General features: G+C 45.9%; 1 protein-coding gene and 1 long non-coding RNA gene across 5 annotated transcripts in view; one reads left to right on the top strand and one right to left on the bottom strand.

Moving 5' to 3' along the window:
* LOC117795019 (zinc fingers and homeoboxes protein 2) overlaps positions 1-1,123 on the bottom strand; it is a 165,709-nt gene extending 164,586 nt beyond the window's left edge. For all 4 annotated transcript variants that reach the window (XM_034668573.1, XM_034668571.1, XM_034668574.1 and 1 more), the window contains exon 1: positions 755-1,123. The gene's annotated coding sequence lies outside the window, so the exon portion shown is untranslated. The remainder of the gene's footprint in view (positions 1-754) is intronic.
* Positions 1,124-1,286: 163 nt separating this feature from the next.
* On the top strand, positions 1,287-16,250 carry LOC117803807. The gene is made up of 3 exons (XR_004627893.1): positions 1,287-2,269; positions 3,141-3,206; positions 15,595-16,250. It is a non-coding gene; the product is annotated as an uncharacterized LOC117803807 (long non-coding RNA).
* The last annotated feature ends 251 nt before the right edge of the window (positions 16,251-16,501 follow it).

The following is a 16,501-nucleotide window of genomic DNA, read 5'->3' as shown; positions in this document are numbered from 1 at the left end:
CGGGCGCCCCGCCACCTGAGCCGGGCGTGTGGGCCGGCGCCGCGCTCCGGCCCTGCCCCCGGCAGGTAGCTCCGGCGGCCGCCCGCAGCCACCGGCGGCGACGAGAGGAGAGGCAGCCTCAACCCACGGCGTCATGCTTCCTGCCACCACAGTACGGCGAATCGTCACCGGGAGAGGGGAGAAGAGGGGAGCGCGGGGGAGGGAGGGCAGCTCGCACACGCAGCCCCCTGCCTGCCCCGCCGGGCCGGGCCACGTCCCGCCGGAGTCCCCGCGGGACCTGCCCCGTTTGCACAAAGCGCCGCAGCTGGGCCACGGAGGGAGGGAGACGGCCACGAAATAAATAAATAAAAACAGAGTCGGGTCTACGTAACGCCCTGTCGAAAGCGGACGCCATATTTTTTTGTGGCTTATGTCGACATAGGGAAACGTAGACATGTTTTTCCTCCTCCTCCTCCTCCTCGGTCTGGCTCCCATTTATCCAAACTTGTAATCAAAACTCTTAAAAAAAAAATCTCCCCCCCTCCGGATCCTCTTATTTCCTCCCACCCGCAAAAAAGGGCCCGCACCCCCCCTTCCGCACCCCCCCTTCCAATCACAAACCCGGCCAAGTCCCATTAACAACACATTTTCGGGAGCCGCGGCGGCGGCGGCGGCGGTGGGAAAGTTGGGCTGGAGTGGCCGGCGCCCGGCGTGCGGGGCTCGGGGCTGGCGGCGCCGGGCGGGGGGTGCCGGGCGCCGAGGCGAAGTTTCTTACCTGCGCCGGGGCTGGGGACGCGGGGACCCGGGCTGGGAGCGCGGAGACGCGGCACGGGCGTTCCAAAATGGAACTCTGCTGGCTCCCCCCACCCACTCCCCACTCCCCACCGGGCGCCGGGCTCGGGCTCCGTGGGAAAGAGGGGCACGGCCAGCCTGCCAGACAGACGGACAGGAAAAGCCCCCGTACGGGGAACAGTGGCCAAAATTTTTTAAAGAAAAAAAAAAAAAAGAAGGAAAAAAAAGGGGAAAAAAATGTCTCGATCAGTGGGGAATCTACGCCAAAACCCACATGATCTGTAACGTCAGCATGCGTATTTGCATACGATACCACCACCCGAGCTGCCACCCGGGCTCGGGTTCCGCAGAAAGTTACAAAGTGAAATTCAGCCCCCTCCGGAGACGCCGGCGAAATGTCATTTTCAGGCAGGAGCTGGGGGGGAGGCTGGCCCTAAAGGCGCTGGTTACTAGCCGAGGTTGGGGGGGGGCGGTAAATTAACTTAAAAGTCTGAGCCCAGTAACGGACTCGGTGGAATTTCTGCGAGGGGAGGAGGGGGAGGCGCGAGCGAGATCATTGAATATTAAGCACGATCCGGCCCGGCGGCCACGGCCAAACCCTCCCGGTGCAATACCCATTTTCTTTATGAAAAGTTCAAGGTGTCACTGATGAGCTCAACAAACTGTTGATCCTGACCACGTGGAGTGGCAGACAGAGGGACTGCGGGGCGCGGCTGCTGGCCCTCAGCCGGCAGCACCCCCAGACCCCGCGTCCCTCTCGCGGCTCCAGCGGCCGCGCGCGGGTGGGGCCGCCACGCGCCCAGGGCGCTGCCTGCGCCTTCTCCCGTCCTTGGGCTCGGGGAAATAATAACTTTAAAAAAAAAATTTTTTTTTAAGCGAGATACGTTTTGCTCCTGGAATAGTAATAAGAGGGCTTGGGGTAGGGAGGATGAGAAAGAGCCCCCACTTATATAACGACTTGAAATTACGTGACTTTTGCTGGGGAGATTCGGGGATTTGCGCTTGCGCCAGGTCTGAGGTTGGTTAAAGATCCTCAAACTTTTTCCCTTAAGAGCCAATAAACAAACAGACGCCCCGGGAGCTGACTTAAACTCTTGTCGGGCCGGCGTTCGCTGGGATTCTCAGACTCGGAGAAAGGCACACCCCTGCGGCGCTCGCAGGGAAGTCCCTCGGAAGCAGGGCGGGTCACTTTCGGAACTGGGACTCTGGCGTTCCCGGCGGGAAGGGATCCCTAACCGCCGCCCCCTGGCTCCCCTCGGGCGTTTTAGAGTAAAGGCGGGCGGGGATCTCTCTGTCCTTCGCCTGCGGCCTCGGTTCCGTGAACTTGCGTTCTGGGCGCAGCGTTCCTGCGGCACTGCTACTCTAAGGAGCCCTAAGGAATTCGGGATCCAGGGGACGCTTCGGAATCTCACGGGGCAACCTGTCTGCGTCTCACATTCCTGCCGGGACGGACCGGTTTCCCCTCCAAGGGCATCTGGACGCGTCAGCCTTTCCCGGTGTGAGTTGGGCGCAAGCGCGCACGAGTGGAGCCGGGACCGAGGGATGTTGTCCGGGGTCTACTTCTGACAGTCGGAGCGCAGCGAGAAAACAAAGGGAGCCTGGGGCTGGGAGGCTCGGCGGAGTCCCCGCCCGCCCTGAGGATTAGCAGGCGCGGAGCGTCGGGGCTTCCCGGCCGGCCTCTGCTCCGGGGAATTAGAACGAACTCTAGCGGCGGTTTGCGACTCAGCTCTGGGCGCTAGGGCAGCAACAGGTGGCGGTGCGCGGCGGAGTGGCCAGAGGCGAGGACGAGGACTGAGGTGGGGACGGCTGGCCTTGGGGGCGGACCGCGTGGCCAAAGCACTGGGTGACCTTTTGACATTTTCGTTTCTTAGGCTGGGGAGAAGAAACTAGGTGAAAGGTTTTTCTAGGGTCTCCCCTAGGGGCTCCAGTTCCTCTAACGTAGCCCCATTGGGTCTCCAGAAATATTGACAATAAAAATAGCTCGTATGCAAAATGTTCTTACTGGTCTGCACCTGTTTGTTGGGTTATTTCTCATGTAGGGTCTATCCGTTTTTTAACGGCACGGAAAACAAGGTCCTGGCCTGGGAGGGGTCTTTTGCGTGATGTTCACATACCCAAAAGGCGAACTGACGCAGCTCTTATCGGATTCATTAACAACTTCCTTGATGACCATGACCCAGATCGCGTCGCCTCTTTCTCAAACTCATTTGATAACTTCTAAAATCCTAATGTATTTGCCATCAGTGTGAGAATCTAGGAATACTGTTTTCTTTTTCTTCCCTCAAGGGTGTGCCCAAAGCATAAAAGAAAAAAAAAAGATCCCTCACCAATTTTAATAATTTTATATTGCTTATTCTCGACTTTTCCAGGTCTTGCTCGCTATTACCCTTCACTCTTCCAGGTCATTCCACTGCCCTCCACTACTCCCCTTAAAAGTAAGTATATTTCTCAGTTTGGGTCCATGGAAATTATGGAAACCTTAAGGAAACTACTCCCACTTTGAGGCTGCGCCTTGTCCTGATGGTCCATCACTTAGGGCGGTTTTCTATAAGCCAAGTTTCCTGTGCCTCCACCTTATTTATTACCAGCTGCCTTTGGCTGGGTGAGACATTAACAGGGTGGCAGTGGTCAGGGTTGAGCCAAGCGGGGTAGCCCTCTGCACTGTCCGCTGAGTTCCCATGTCTTCAGGGCACTTCCATGTCATGGACACCCTGGAGGTTTCCGAGGCACTGTAGCGTCTGCGACGTGTTCGAAGTTTAGCATGGACTGAACTTTTGCTACACAAACAGCAGGGAATAAAACAAGGGTGACTCTGCAGGAAGTGCTATGATTTCAGTTTGCTTTATGTGTAGGTGGAGTAGATGGACCCTTATGTGATTCAGGAGCTTTGGAATCAATCATTATAAGGGTAATGTTTATTGAGTGCTTGGTATGCATATGCCACTTGCTGCTTAATCTTTACAACAACCCTACCAAGCAGTGATTCTCAAAATGTTTTGTTTCAGGTCCCTTTAAATTCTTATAATGATTGAGGACCCCAAATACATTTTGTCTGCATGAATTACATACATATTGATATTTACTATATTAGAAATTAAATTGAAAAAAATTAAAACACCAGAAATTTACAGACACACTTTCTGTTAGCCATCAGAGCAATGACACCATAATAGGTCATGCAGCCTCAGGAAAACGACTGTATACTTGTGAGAGCATGGGAAAGAAAAGGGGAAGTAATATGCCCTATTATGAAAACGATTTTGACTTTGAGGACCCCTGAAAGGGTCTTGGGGACCTCCAGGGTTCTTGGATCACATTTTGAGAACCACTGTTAAGGTAAGTTATATATCATGACGCCCAATTTACGGATGAGGAAGTTGAAGCTGGGAGAAATGTCGTAGCTTGCCTGAGGCAAATGGAGGGAATGAGGATTTAAACTGGGTTCATTAGAGGTCTGAGCCAGCATTCTTAATGATTGCATGATTCCTCCTTTTTTAGTAACAACCTGAGCTCTCCTTCCTTGTGCCCCCTCCCCAAGCCTAGAACAGCCTCTGGTGCTTCCCAAGGCTACTTTCGTTAACAGCCATTACATTTTGAGGCTGTGCTAGGTGCAAGTCCTTCATATGCATTATCTTGTCAAATCCTTACAACCACCTACCCTGGGAGGATTGTCTTCCTCATCTTATAAATGACAAAACTGCAGTTCAGAGAGGTTAAGAAGCTTCTCCAAACTCACCCAGCCAGTAAGTAGTAGAACCTGGATTCAAATCTTTGTCTAGTGGCTTCGAAACCAAGGAAGGACAAGAGTCTATCATGGTATTTTATAGATGCCTAGCAGGGAGTTCATGATTGGGTGAGAACCAGGCCCAGCTAGGAAGTCTTGCAAATTTAGCAATTGCAGGAGGAGAAGAAATAAAAAAACCCAGCATTATCCCTGAGGAACCCCTAATCTAATGACAACAAATCCATGCTGGTTTATAAACCCAAAGGAAAGGTGGCCCAGCAGAAAGATTTGGAATTAAGATGTGAATTGTAGGATCGCCCCTTCCAGCTGTCTGATCCCTAGATAAATATTTTTTAAATGAATGAGAAAGAAAGCACAAAGTACAGAGAAGCAAGCAAGAAAAAAGAAAATGATTATCAGCAGTCCAAGGAGGACTAATTTCGGTATATATCCTTCCACATGTTACATTTATTTAATTTTTCCATTATAAGATGGTTAAGAGAAATGAAAATTATTAAATATCAATTTACCAACTGTAACATAGAACAGCCACTACTGGCAAAACTTATAAAAAAGCCAGACAGAGTGTGACCTTTTGGAACATTCAGATTGCTTTGCCAAATACCTGCAAATGGGAGGAAAATGGGAAGTTTGCTAGACAGATGCTGTTTCCCTCCAAGTCTGCAACCCCTTGCGCCATGATTTGGTACAAAATGTCTTGTGCCTTGAGATGGAATCCCACACCCCTGGTAGGATCAAAGTGGGTAACTTGATGTTTTCAAGTCTATAGCAGGAAATCTGAACCTGCTTGGAGTGTAGAACAGAAAGTTTACAGAGTGGGGAAAACTCAGAGCTTGTTACTTATTTGATTTCGCAGTCTGGCTTGATCCTTGCCTCATTCCTACACCGTAAACGGGGTGGGTACTACCACCCTCATTTTACAGAGCAGGCTACTGAAGCTTTTACAGGTTGCAGTGGTTGTACAGAGGGCATAGTAGTTTTTAGTTCTGAGACTATGCCCAGAAACATGATTTAACCCCAGGTCTTGTAACTGCAAGGCCAATGCTATTTCTGTGCCCTTCATCATTTGCTATTGTACCAAAAGGAGACCAAACCGTGGCCCTATCAGACTTTGTCCCTCTCTCTCGCAATATCCTGGAAGATAATTAACACCTGGCAAGGTCTCTGTTTCATGTGCTCATTCATTTGTTGTCTCTCTACTATAATGTAAGGTTCCTGTAAGCACGTACTTTGTTTCTTTTGCTGCAGTATTCGTGTGCTTAAACCTGCCTCGTGTGTTATGTTGGTACCCAGTAAAAGATAATGATTGAATGAATGAATGAAGTGCACTCTTGTCAGGGCTCATCCAGTAATAGGGAGCCAATGCTGTTCAAGACTGCACACATTTTCTGTTTACCTAGAATGATCTTTACCTAAAAAGAGCTTCATTTCCTGTGCTCCAGGCTTCTATTTCTATGGTGCATGGGCTTTGGTCTGGTGAGGAAGAGCATCACTGGTCAGTCCTCTTTTGGATTCCTAGCATGAAAAGCATTTGCTCTGCATTGTTCCTTGGGGATCTGTTTCTCAACCAGCTCATTTTACAGGTGGGAAAACTGAGGCTCTCTGTTGGTCCAAGACCAGAACCCGAGTCTCCTAACTTTGGGCTTATATTAAATCCCATGCAGATTTGCTTAGAAGCAACAAAGCCTGAAGCCTGCCACAGAACAACAGAGCTGTGTCTTCAGTCGGTATGCAAAGGAAGGGTGTACATAGCCATGTATTGTGGGGGAAAGGGCTTATTGAGCAGGGGAGAGGAAGCACCTGTTGCAAAGATGTGGTAGGAGGCAGATGGCAAGATGCAGTCATATGGGCGCAAGACTTGGTCTTTGAAGTGGGGATAATAATGCCTACTGGCTTACCTTCGCAAGATTTTCGTGAGCCTCCAATGAGGCAACGTGTGAATGTGTCTATTTATTCTTCATAATGAGCTTATGTATGCATCCTGATGTATACATCGGTTAGTTATTTGGCTATAGCATAGAGATCTGGGGTTTGAATTCCAGCCCCAGTGCTCATTTAACTTCTCTAAATGTTAGTACCCTTATCTATGAATACTAAATGGGGATAACGATTAGACCTATCTCCCAGGGAGGTTGAGATAATTCATGTAAAGTATTGAGCTTTAGTGCTTGACCCACGGTGAGTGCTCAGTAAATGTTACCTATTATTATCGTTTCTCATGTGAAAATAATACATATTAATCATTGAAAATGAAAATTCACATAAATAAAACATATTTGTTGAAAGAATGCAAAGCAGAAATAAATGCATTCGATAAATAGATAGCACTCAATTTTACCACCCAGAAGAAAGCACGGTGAACATTTTGTTATATATGTATACCTGCATTAAATTAAAAAAAAAAGTGTCTACTTTGTTTCATACACCCTCTTAGGGCCTGGGATACACAGCTTATTTTAAAACTAGATAATAAGTAAATCTTTAATATATCTGGTAGTGATAAATTGCATGAACATGAATAAAGTTGGTAAAAGGATTAGAAAGAAATGGCCTCTTTGTTGAGCTGATATTTGGGTGAGTAAGGAAGGGAAACTGGTGGGAAGTAAGAACATATTTTAAGTGGCCCTTTGTTTAGTGAACCCTCCATAGTGAAGGAAACTCTTATATAATGACTATTTTTTTCTTGTCATTAAATACCTTTATTATAGCCACCGTTAATGGGACCATAATATTGTTCATTGCAAGATTGAACAACAACAAAAACGACGTTGTACTAGTGTGAATGGGCTAAAATACGCTTCAGTAACAAATGACCCCCTGATCAGTAACTTAAAACCATTTTATTTCTTGCTTTTGCTACGTGTCCATGAAGGGTTAGCAAGGAGACTGACCGTCACAGTCACTCAGGGACTCAGGCCAACAAAGAGGTCAATACATTCATCAGACGTTGCCAATTGTTGAGCAAGAGAAAAAAGATCTTGTACAGACAATTAAACATTCAGCCAGGAAGTAATATATCACTTTTGCTTACTACTCATTGGTCAGAACTAGTCACAAAGTTACCTACATGGAGCCATGAAAGTGTTGAGTGCCTGGAAATAGGGGAGATTAGAAATACTGAAACCATAGCACTAATGACTGCAAGTAATAGTGGCCTTTCACTTTAGTGATCATTTGCTGTATGCTGACCCTTTTCCATGGATCATCACAACAATCCATATTTTATCTCCTACAGATACAGAAACTGGACTTACAGAAGTTATTTAAGTAATTTGTCAACATCATCCAAATATTAAATGGCAGATTTGGGATTTAGGCTTAACTCTGTCTGGTTCCAAGGTGTAGACACTCAAAACACTATCCTCAAACACCATTGGGTTTAACTGGTCCAAGTACTGTGGGATAGTAGGTAGTTTCATTTTCTTTTCCCAACGGACAGCCTTGTGTTGAATCATCCATGATTACTTCCTTAGGATAAATTCCTCGATAAATATTTGCTGGGTTGAAATACACACAGTATTTTAGAGTGACAAACCCTTTGCAAAAAGTGAAAGCTTTAGGAGTTGTGGGACAGAGTCTTCTAAGATGGCTGCCATCAATCCTTTCCCTCCCTGTATGAAAATTTACTTCACCATTAGGAGGTGAAGTTTATTTCCCCTCCCCTTGACTCTGGGCTACTCCTGTGATTGCTTAGATGTAATGAAGTGATTGTCTAGGACATCTGAGTCCAGGCCTTAACAGACTGGCAGTTTCTGTCTCCTTCCTCTTAGAATCCTGTCGTCATTCTGTGAGAAGCCCAAACTTCATGGAGAGGCCACATGGAAGGAAACCAAGACGCTAGGGACAACAGCTCCTGCCATTTCTGGCTAACACCCAGTCAGACTATAACCACATGAGCAAACCACCTTGGATGCTGTGGACTAATTGACCCTCCAGGTGGCGACAGTTCTAGTTGACGTCATAGCAGAACTACCCAGTGTAACCCAGTCAACCCACAGAATTGTGAGAGATGTTAACAAAATGGTAGTTATTAAGCACGACGAAGTTTGGGGGTGGTTTATTACACAGCAATGGATAACTAAAGTGGGAGATATTTTCTATGTATCTTCATTTGCGTATATATAGAGAGATGTTCCAGACCCACTTCCAACTGATCTCTGCAGGATGTAGCATTCTGAGATCTTAGAGAAGGCCAAGACAAGGCCCTGAGGGCCTGGTCCATGACTCCGGGGCTGGCTGCTCTGAGTTAAATGCTTTTCCCCAGTATAAGCTGTTTCTCACAAAACAGCTGAATTCTGCCTAAGAACCTCTGGTACCCACAGGTCCCAGATACTAAGTGGATGAATGCTCTTAGGTCATATTTACCAGGCCCAGCTACTCAGTGGGTGGTGGAGTTAAGTCCTTGTTCGGTGTTGCCAAAAACTGAGGTTTCCTTCTTCAGAGATAAGCGCTGGGAAATCCAGATGCCTACTATATACGAGTCATCTAGAAGCTTCTTTCATTTAGTTTCATTTAATCATCACCACCTTCTGAGGAGGTAGATCATCTCCTTAATCTGTCGGGAGACACTGAGGTCCAAAGAGGTTTATGAATTATTCATGGACCGTCGAGCTGATAAAGTTAGAAGTGGGTCTTGTACCCAAGTTGGACTGACTGCAAATCCTGCCTGCTTCCCATTCCACCTGTGTGTCCCAACTTGACTCGTTTATAAACCACCTTAACAACTTTTGTCACAGCAGCAGAATATGTACCATCTGCAGGATTCTTTAACATTTTTAAAGTTACGTTGATTCACATCTGAAAATGTAAATGTACTTAATAATAATAATAATAAAGCTTTTTATCACAATGGGAAAAAATCCAATACTGATCGGAACAAATGAAAGGAACAGCAAAAATAACCTACAGAAAGAAATAGTGCTATTAATCTAGCTGGATATTGTTATTTGCAGAAGGTGGAGCTTGGGAGAACGGTCTTAGAAAGGTGTTAAAGACAGACTACCTCCAAACTGAGAACTTTTCCTTGAGCTAATTGAAAGGATGGAAAGAGGACTGGAAAGGAGCTACTTTCTCTCTGAGTCAGAGCTATTTACTGCAGTGTCCATGCATCATTTAAAACCATCTCATGTCTCACACATGCTTCCAGCGACACATGTCTCGTAGCGCTGACACCTGTCTGCCTCTCACAGATCTATCAGTTATAATATTGGTCCCTCTGGAAGCATAGGGTTAGTCTGAGGAACTCAAAATGCTGCACACACAAACTAACTCATTTTCCTGGCTCCAATTTCTGCCCTCATTATTGCTGCTGTCACCAAAAGCACAGATCTTGCTAGGTCATTTCCCTTCTGATCTGTGGTTGTTTCTCTAGGATGGCATGGGTCATCTGGCACAAATGGGTCCCAACCACCTTTTCCAGCCCAGTCTTCTGCCTCTTCTAACCTTGTTCTCTGAAGACTCAACAGCACTGTGTTACTTGTCACTCCCCAGATTTGCTCTGGTCTTTTCCATCTTTGTAAATGGAGCATCCTCCACCTGGAATGCCTTCCCTCTTCCTGTGCTTCAAGACTCAAAGCAATTGTCACTTCCTTTGGGAAACCAACTCTTCCCAAGAGAGTGACACCAGCCTGTTCTGAAGTCCCATAGAATATTGTCTTTTCCTTGAATTAGAAGTATTGCTTTGTAATCAGGTCCCTTCTTTGTATTTGCCATGTCCCCTGTGAATCCCTCGTGGAGGCGTATTATGCCAGGCTTCTCTGTCCTCATGTCTTGTCTAACGCAGAATTTGTGGTAGGTAGAACTCTGACATGGCCCCAAGATTGCCAGCCCCTGGTTGCTCAAACACTAAGCTAGGTACTGCTGTGAAAGGATATTGCAAATGTAATTAAAGTCACAAATCAGTTGACCTTAAAATCTGGAGATTATGAAGATTATCTGGATAGGCTCTATCTAATCATATGAGCCCTTTATTTTTTTTAAAGATTTTATTTATTTGTCAGAGAGAGAGAGGTACAAGCAGGGGGAGCAGCAGGCAGCAGGCAGAGGGAGAAGCAGGCTCCCTGCTGAGCAAGGAGCCCGGTGTGGGGCTCCCTCCCAAGACCCTGGGATCATGACCTGAGCCGAAGGCAGCTGCTTAACCGACTGAGCCACCCAGGTGCCCCATATGAGCCCTTTAGAAGCAGACAGGTTTTTCTGGCTGGTTGAAGAAGTCAGAGACATTCAAACAGGAGAGGGATTTTATACAAGGGAGGTGTTCCATGGCTGAATGGAAGGTTCCGTGTGGCAAGGACTTGAGAGCCACCTCTAGGAGCTGAGAGCGATCCCTGGGTGACCGGTAACAAGACAACAGAGACCTCAGTCCTACGACCACAAGGAAATGAATTCCGTCAATAACCATGGACCTTGGAGGAACACCCTGAGATTCCAGACCAGAACTGCAGCTCTGGTCCACACCTCGTTTGTACCCATTGAGACCCTGAGCAGAAAAGCCAATGGTTCCATGTCCGGACTTCTGACCTACAAGTTGTGCAATCATGAATTTGTGTTATTTTATGCTGCTCAGTTTATGGTGGTTTCTTACACAGCGGGAGAAGACTGATAAAGGACAGATGCTGAGTAAATGCTGAATGAATACATGAATGGGAACACGCACTTTGGGTGGTCACAAGCGACGGGGGAGGGAAGGCGTCTCCTCATTCCTAGTTTCCATGAGGAGGGGTTATGGGTAAAAACCTTCTGCTTCTGCCTCTCAGTCTCTGGATATGTGTGGCCCAGCTCCACACTTCCTCTCAGGGGCGCTGCTCCTGAGGGTCCAAGTCTCCTTAGTCCTGATTTTAGCATGGGTAGGGGCGTCCCTCACGACACTGCCTTCATCCTTATGCTGGGTTCTGGATCGACAGCTCACTCAACCAGCAGACTACCTTAGTCTCTTAGTCTCTTCTGGCTTCCATAACTAAACACCACAGACTGGGGGGCTTAAACAACAGACCTTCATTTCTCCCTGTTCTGGGGACTAGGAGTCCAAGACCAAGGTGCCCGCCATATCGATTTCACCCTGAGGCCTCTTTCCTTGGCTTGTGGGAAGCTGCCATGTCACGGTGTGCTCACGTGGCCTTTTCTTTATGCCTATACATCGGGGTGGGCCTAATGTCATTTCGAGGGTCTTTGTAAGAGGGAGGCAAAGGGTTGGAGTCAGAGGCAATGTGACAGTGGAAGCTAAAGGTCAGAGCCTTTTAGCTACAAGCCGAGGAATGCAGGCAGCCTCCAGAAGGAGGAAGAAGCAAGAAAATGGATTCTCCCCCAGAGCCTCCACAAAAGAATGTAGCCCCCCAACACCTTGATGTTAGCCCCATTCCCCCCCTTCCAGACTCCTGACCTCCACACCTGTAACATAATACTCCTGTGTTGTTCTGAGCCACTAAGTTTGTAGTAATCTGTTACAGCAGCCATAGGAGCCTAATACAGGTGGTATAGATGGTGGTGTTGGGGGCAAGAAGCCCACCAGATGGACCCCACGGGGTGGGGACCTGTGGGGACCAAGTAACTGGGGGATGATGGATGATGGATCCCTAGAAGATGGCAGTGTGCACAGAAGGCTCCGCAGGTAAGAAGGTGCTTCTCCCCTACCCCTGCCCCCTTCACCTCACCTCACATTGATATCAACTTCATGTATGTTTCCTAAAACTTGGGCCATCTCCCCAGGAGCTGAATTGCCTGAGATGATTTCTGCCACACTGGCGAACGGGAGCTCAAAATACAAGTGAAATCGCATTATAGAAACGAAAGAGACTTGTGAGTCTTGTGTGCCTGAGTTGAGATTTCTGATTTATAACTGATGTGCAGGTCACACACAAAGAAAGTGTTCTTTCCAGGGTTGTGGGTGTATCTATATTGTGATCCCATGGAAACACAGGCATCAGGACCTGTATTGGTCTGTGGTCCTTCAAGAATTGATCAGAGGCGAGAAAATAAGAATATTAAGTGGTTTTTAAAAAATTAGAACTTTTTTATTTTGAAATAATTTAAGATTCCCAAGAAGTTGGAAAATAGTATAAGAAGAGCTCGTGTACTCTTCACCCAGCTTCCTCAATGACCCTGGTACATTTTTCACAATGAAGGAGCTGATGTTGGTACAACATTAGTACAGGCCTTATTACTATTACTTATTACTGGGTTTTACTAGCTTTTTTTTCCCTGCGGTCTTTAAAAACATTTTTTTTTTGTCTATGAAACTTGAAGTTTAGTTTTTTATGTTGTAATTATTTCTTTAATTAAGATTTTTATTTTGAGATAATTATAGATTCATAGGCAAAGGGTCCCTCCTGTTGCCCTTGTATATCCATACCCAATTCTCCTCCTTGGCAACCATCAATCTGCTCACCGTTCCTCTAATTTTGCCATTTCGGGATCTTACGTCAATGGAAGTGTACTGTATGTGACCTTTTAGGACTGGGGTTTTTCCACTCTGAATAATTCTTTGGAGATTCCAGCAGGTTGTTACATGTATCAATAATTTGTCTTTATTCTTGAATCGTATTCTTTGATACGGATGTGTTGCAGTTTATTTGACCATTGACATGTTGAAGGACATCTGGCTTTTCCCAGTTTCTGGCTATTCTGAATAAAGATGCTACAAACATTTGCATACAGGTTTTGGTATAAACCTAAGACTTCATTCATCGGGGGTAAATGCCCAGGAGTGCGATTGTGGGTCCTATGATGAATGCACTTATAGTTTTGAAAGAAACTGTCGAACTGTTTTCTTGAGTGGCTGTACCAGTTCATTATAATTCCCCCAGCAATGTCTGAGTGATCCAGTTTCTCTGCATCTTTATCAGCATTTGGGGTTGTAAACATTTTTTTAATTTTAGCATTTCTGATGGGTGTGTAGTGGTATTTCCTTGTGGCTTTAATTTGCATTTCCCTAATGGCTAACGATATTGAACATCTTTTGATGTGCTTATTTGCCATCTGTATCTCGTCTTCGGTGAATGTCTCATTGTGTCTCTTGCCTGTTTTCTAATTAGATTGTTTGTTTTTATACTGTTGAGTTTTGAGAAGTCTTTATATACTCTGAATAGCACCCCTGTGTTGGATATATGGTTTGCAAATATTTTCTCCGACTCCGTAGCTTTTTTTTATACTTTTGACATGGTCTTTCACAGAGCAAAAATTTTAATTTTGTTCAAGTTCTGTATTTAATTTTTTTTAAGTTTTCAAGTATTTGGAGATTTTTCTGTAATTTCACTGTAATTAATTTCATTTGATTCCATTGTGGTTGGAATCTTTTGCTCCCCCTTCCCTGTGACAGAGTGGTGGTGGTGGGTTGGTTTTTTTTAATTGAAATATAGTTGACACACAATGTTACATTAATTTCAAGCATACAACATAGTGATTCAACAACTCTATACCTTATGCTACGCTCACCACATCGACATAGTTACTCTTTAATGAAAGAATACTCTTTAAAGGAAAGTGGATCAAAACTCATCTTCTTTGGAGCACTTGTGAGAACTTCCTGACATCTCTTCTGATAACTGATAACTGGGGAGCTCCAGGGATTCACCACAACTGGGGATAAAGCAGCCAATGCTTCTCTGACCTGCTCCTGGGATGTGACTCTGATTAGTGCCAGGGTGGGTGACTGCCCCCTCAGCAAGCCAGACTTCCCACCAACAGCTGGATGGCTCCCGGGAGGGCTGGAAAAGCACATCCCAACTGGGGCCAAGTGTAGGACTCTCGTTTCTCCTTCCAACTTACCTCCTGCCTGTCGAAAATGCTCAATTACATTGTTTTGAAATATCCTCACATTATGAGTATAGAAATCACTGCCTTTTTTGGTTCACTGCTGCATCTTCAAACACTTGGAATTGGGTCTGGATCTGGCATATAGACTCTCAACAAATGTTTGTTGAATGAATAAACTCCATAGTTGTATTCATTGAACTCTATATGTTATTAGGCAGGGACCATTTCTGTCGTATTGGATCTCTAAGGCTTCCTACAGTATCAGGTACATAGTATGTGATCAGTAGATATCTACTGACCTGGGCTGCTTCTGGGATATTCCTTAATTCCTTAGAGGAGTTGCTGTGGCCTCGTGGTGAGGAGCGGGGTTCAGAGGCAGGCAGTCCTGAGTGCGAATACTGTCTCCAACGTTTCCTTTCTGAGGTTCATGTGGCAAGGACAGCTCTTTGACCCTCTGTATCCTTTGTGAATGATAGGGCTAACAGTACTCACCAAGTGCCTTTGATCCACTGGTTGTTGAGAGGGTTAAATTGAAGGTACGTAGCACTTAATAAATGGCAGTTGTAAGTATTATTGTTGTTGACGGTATGTCTAATTTCTGTTTCTTATGCAGGAAATTATGCCCATACCACTCAGCTGGGTTTTAAATGGCGATATGCCAGGGAGAGCTGGACAGGGCCTGAGCTGTGTATCCAGACGGTAGTAGTCCTTTGTCTGGAACCCACAGGCCATAACGTGGGTACTTTGAGAGTTACCTGCAGGCTGTAGAAAAGCCCTTTGGAAATCTAATCTGTCCTTGATGAGACTGCATTGTGTGTGTGTGTGTGTGTGTGTGTGTTTTGCGGGGAGCATTGGCATTGCATGCTGATGAACAAGGATTGCTAGCCACACACAACTTCAAGAAAACAATGAAGTGATCATTACATAATAAATGCTGTCTGGTAGACAAAGTATTTCAATCCCTGGGAGTTGTGAGGGGAAATAACCAAAGGGGCCTAAATGTTGCCCCTAAATGACTCGCAGTCTTCACGTCTCCCAGAGCAGAGAGGTAATGAAACAGTGGTTAAGAACAGGAGCTCTTGACCCAGTTCTCTGGGAATGGCATCCTGACTCCGCCACTTACTAGCTGTACTGCCTTGGGCAAGTTACCCTTCTGTCTCTTTGTCCTCATCTGTGACATGGAGGTAGGGTGATAGTGACCATGTAATTAATGGGGATTGCGAGGACTAAACGAACCAACTCATATAAAGAGCTTGCAGCCACTGTGGGGCATGGTAAGACGTGGTATCTACCATTATTGGATAATCCCAGTTGCTTTGCCTTTCTTACAGGTGTTGCCTTCTAGCCAACATTCTGGCTCCCCTCTCAATGCCGCCATGTTCTCCTGACTCAAGCTGGTTGTAGGGCACGGGTGTGGACCCATACCTCATATGGGGTCAGCCATGACAGTGTAAAGGGAGGATGACTTCAGCCCCAGGAATACTTCCTGATGACCGCTGGCTTCTATTTATACAGCCCAGCACTGGGCTTGCTCAGAGGATGCCTACATTACATATCTGTGACACCATCAGCTTGTCAGTCACCCGGAGTCTGGAATCATCCTTTCTGTCATCAAGTGGCCTGGGATTACAGCATGTTGAAGCTCAGTCCTACATATAGATGCGGTTGCAACCATGTCCAATGTAGGAAATACGGAAAAGCCCAATATTTGTGAGCCCTTGCTAGTTTCCAAAAACATGTCTACATACTCTGTCTCTCCGTTTTCACTGTTGTTTCTTGCTCGGACTCTGTGAGGGCCTCCTAACCAGTCTTGCTTCTTGTACCTTTGGGCGTCTCCAGTCTATTCTCTAGAGCAGAGGTTGGCAAAATTTCTCTGTAGAGGGCCAGATGGCAAATATCTTAGGTTTCACAGGCCACAAGTTTGTTTCAAAGGCTGAATTCTCCTATTACAGCATAGAAATGGCCTTAGAGGATACATAAATGAATGCGGGCGGCTTTGTCTCAATAAAACTTTATTTGTGGCTGCTGAAATGTAAATATCATTAAATTTTCATGCATCAGGAAATATTCTCCTTTTTCTTCTTTTGTTTTTTAAGGCAATTTAAAAATGTTAAAACCATTCTTTTCTTTCTTTTTTTTTTTTTTAAGTTTACTTATTTATTTATTTAAGTCATCTCCACACCCAATGTGAGGCTCAAACTCACAGCCCCAAAGATCAAGAGTCACATGCTCTTTGGA

Source organism: Ailuropoda melanoleuca, chromosome 9 (genome assembly GCF_002007445.2).
Source record: "Ailuropoda melanoleuca isolate Jingjing chromosome 9, ASM200744v2, whole genome shotgun sequence".
NCBI lineage: Eukaryota > Metazoa > Chordata > Mammalia > Carnivora > Ursidae > Ailuropoda > Ailuropoda melanoleuca.
Note: the sequence above shows the minus strand (reverse complement) of the source record. Positions and strands in the feature narration are given on the sequence as shown.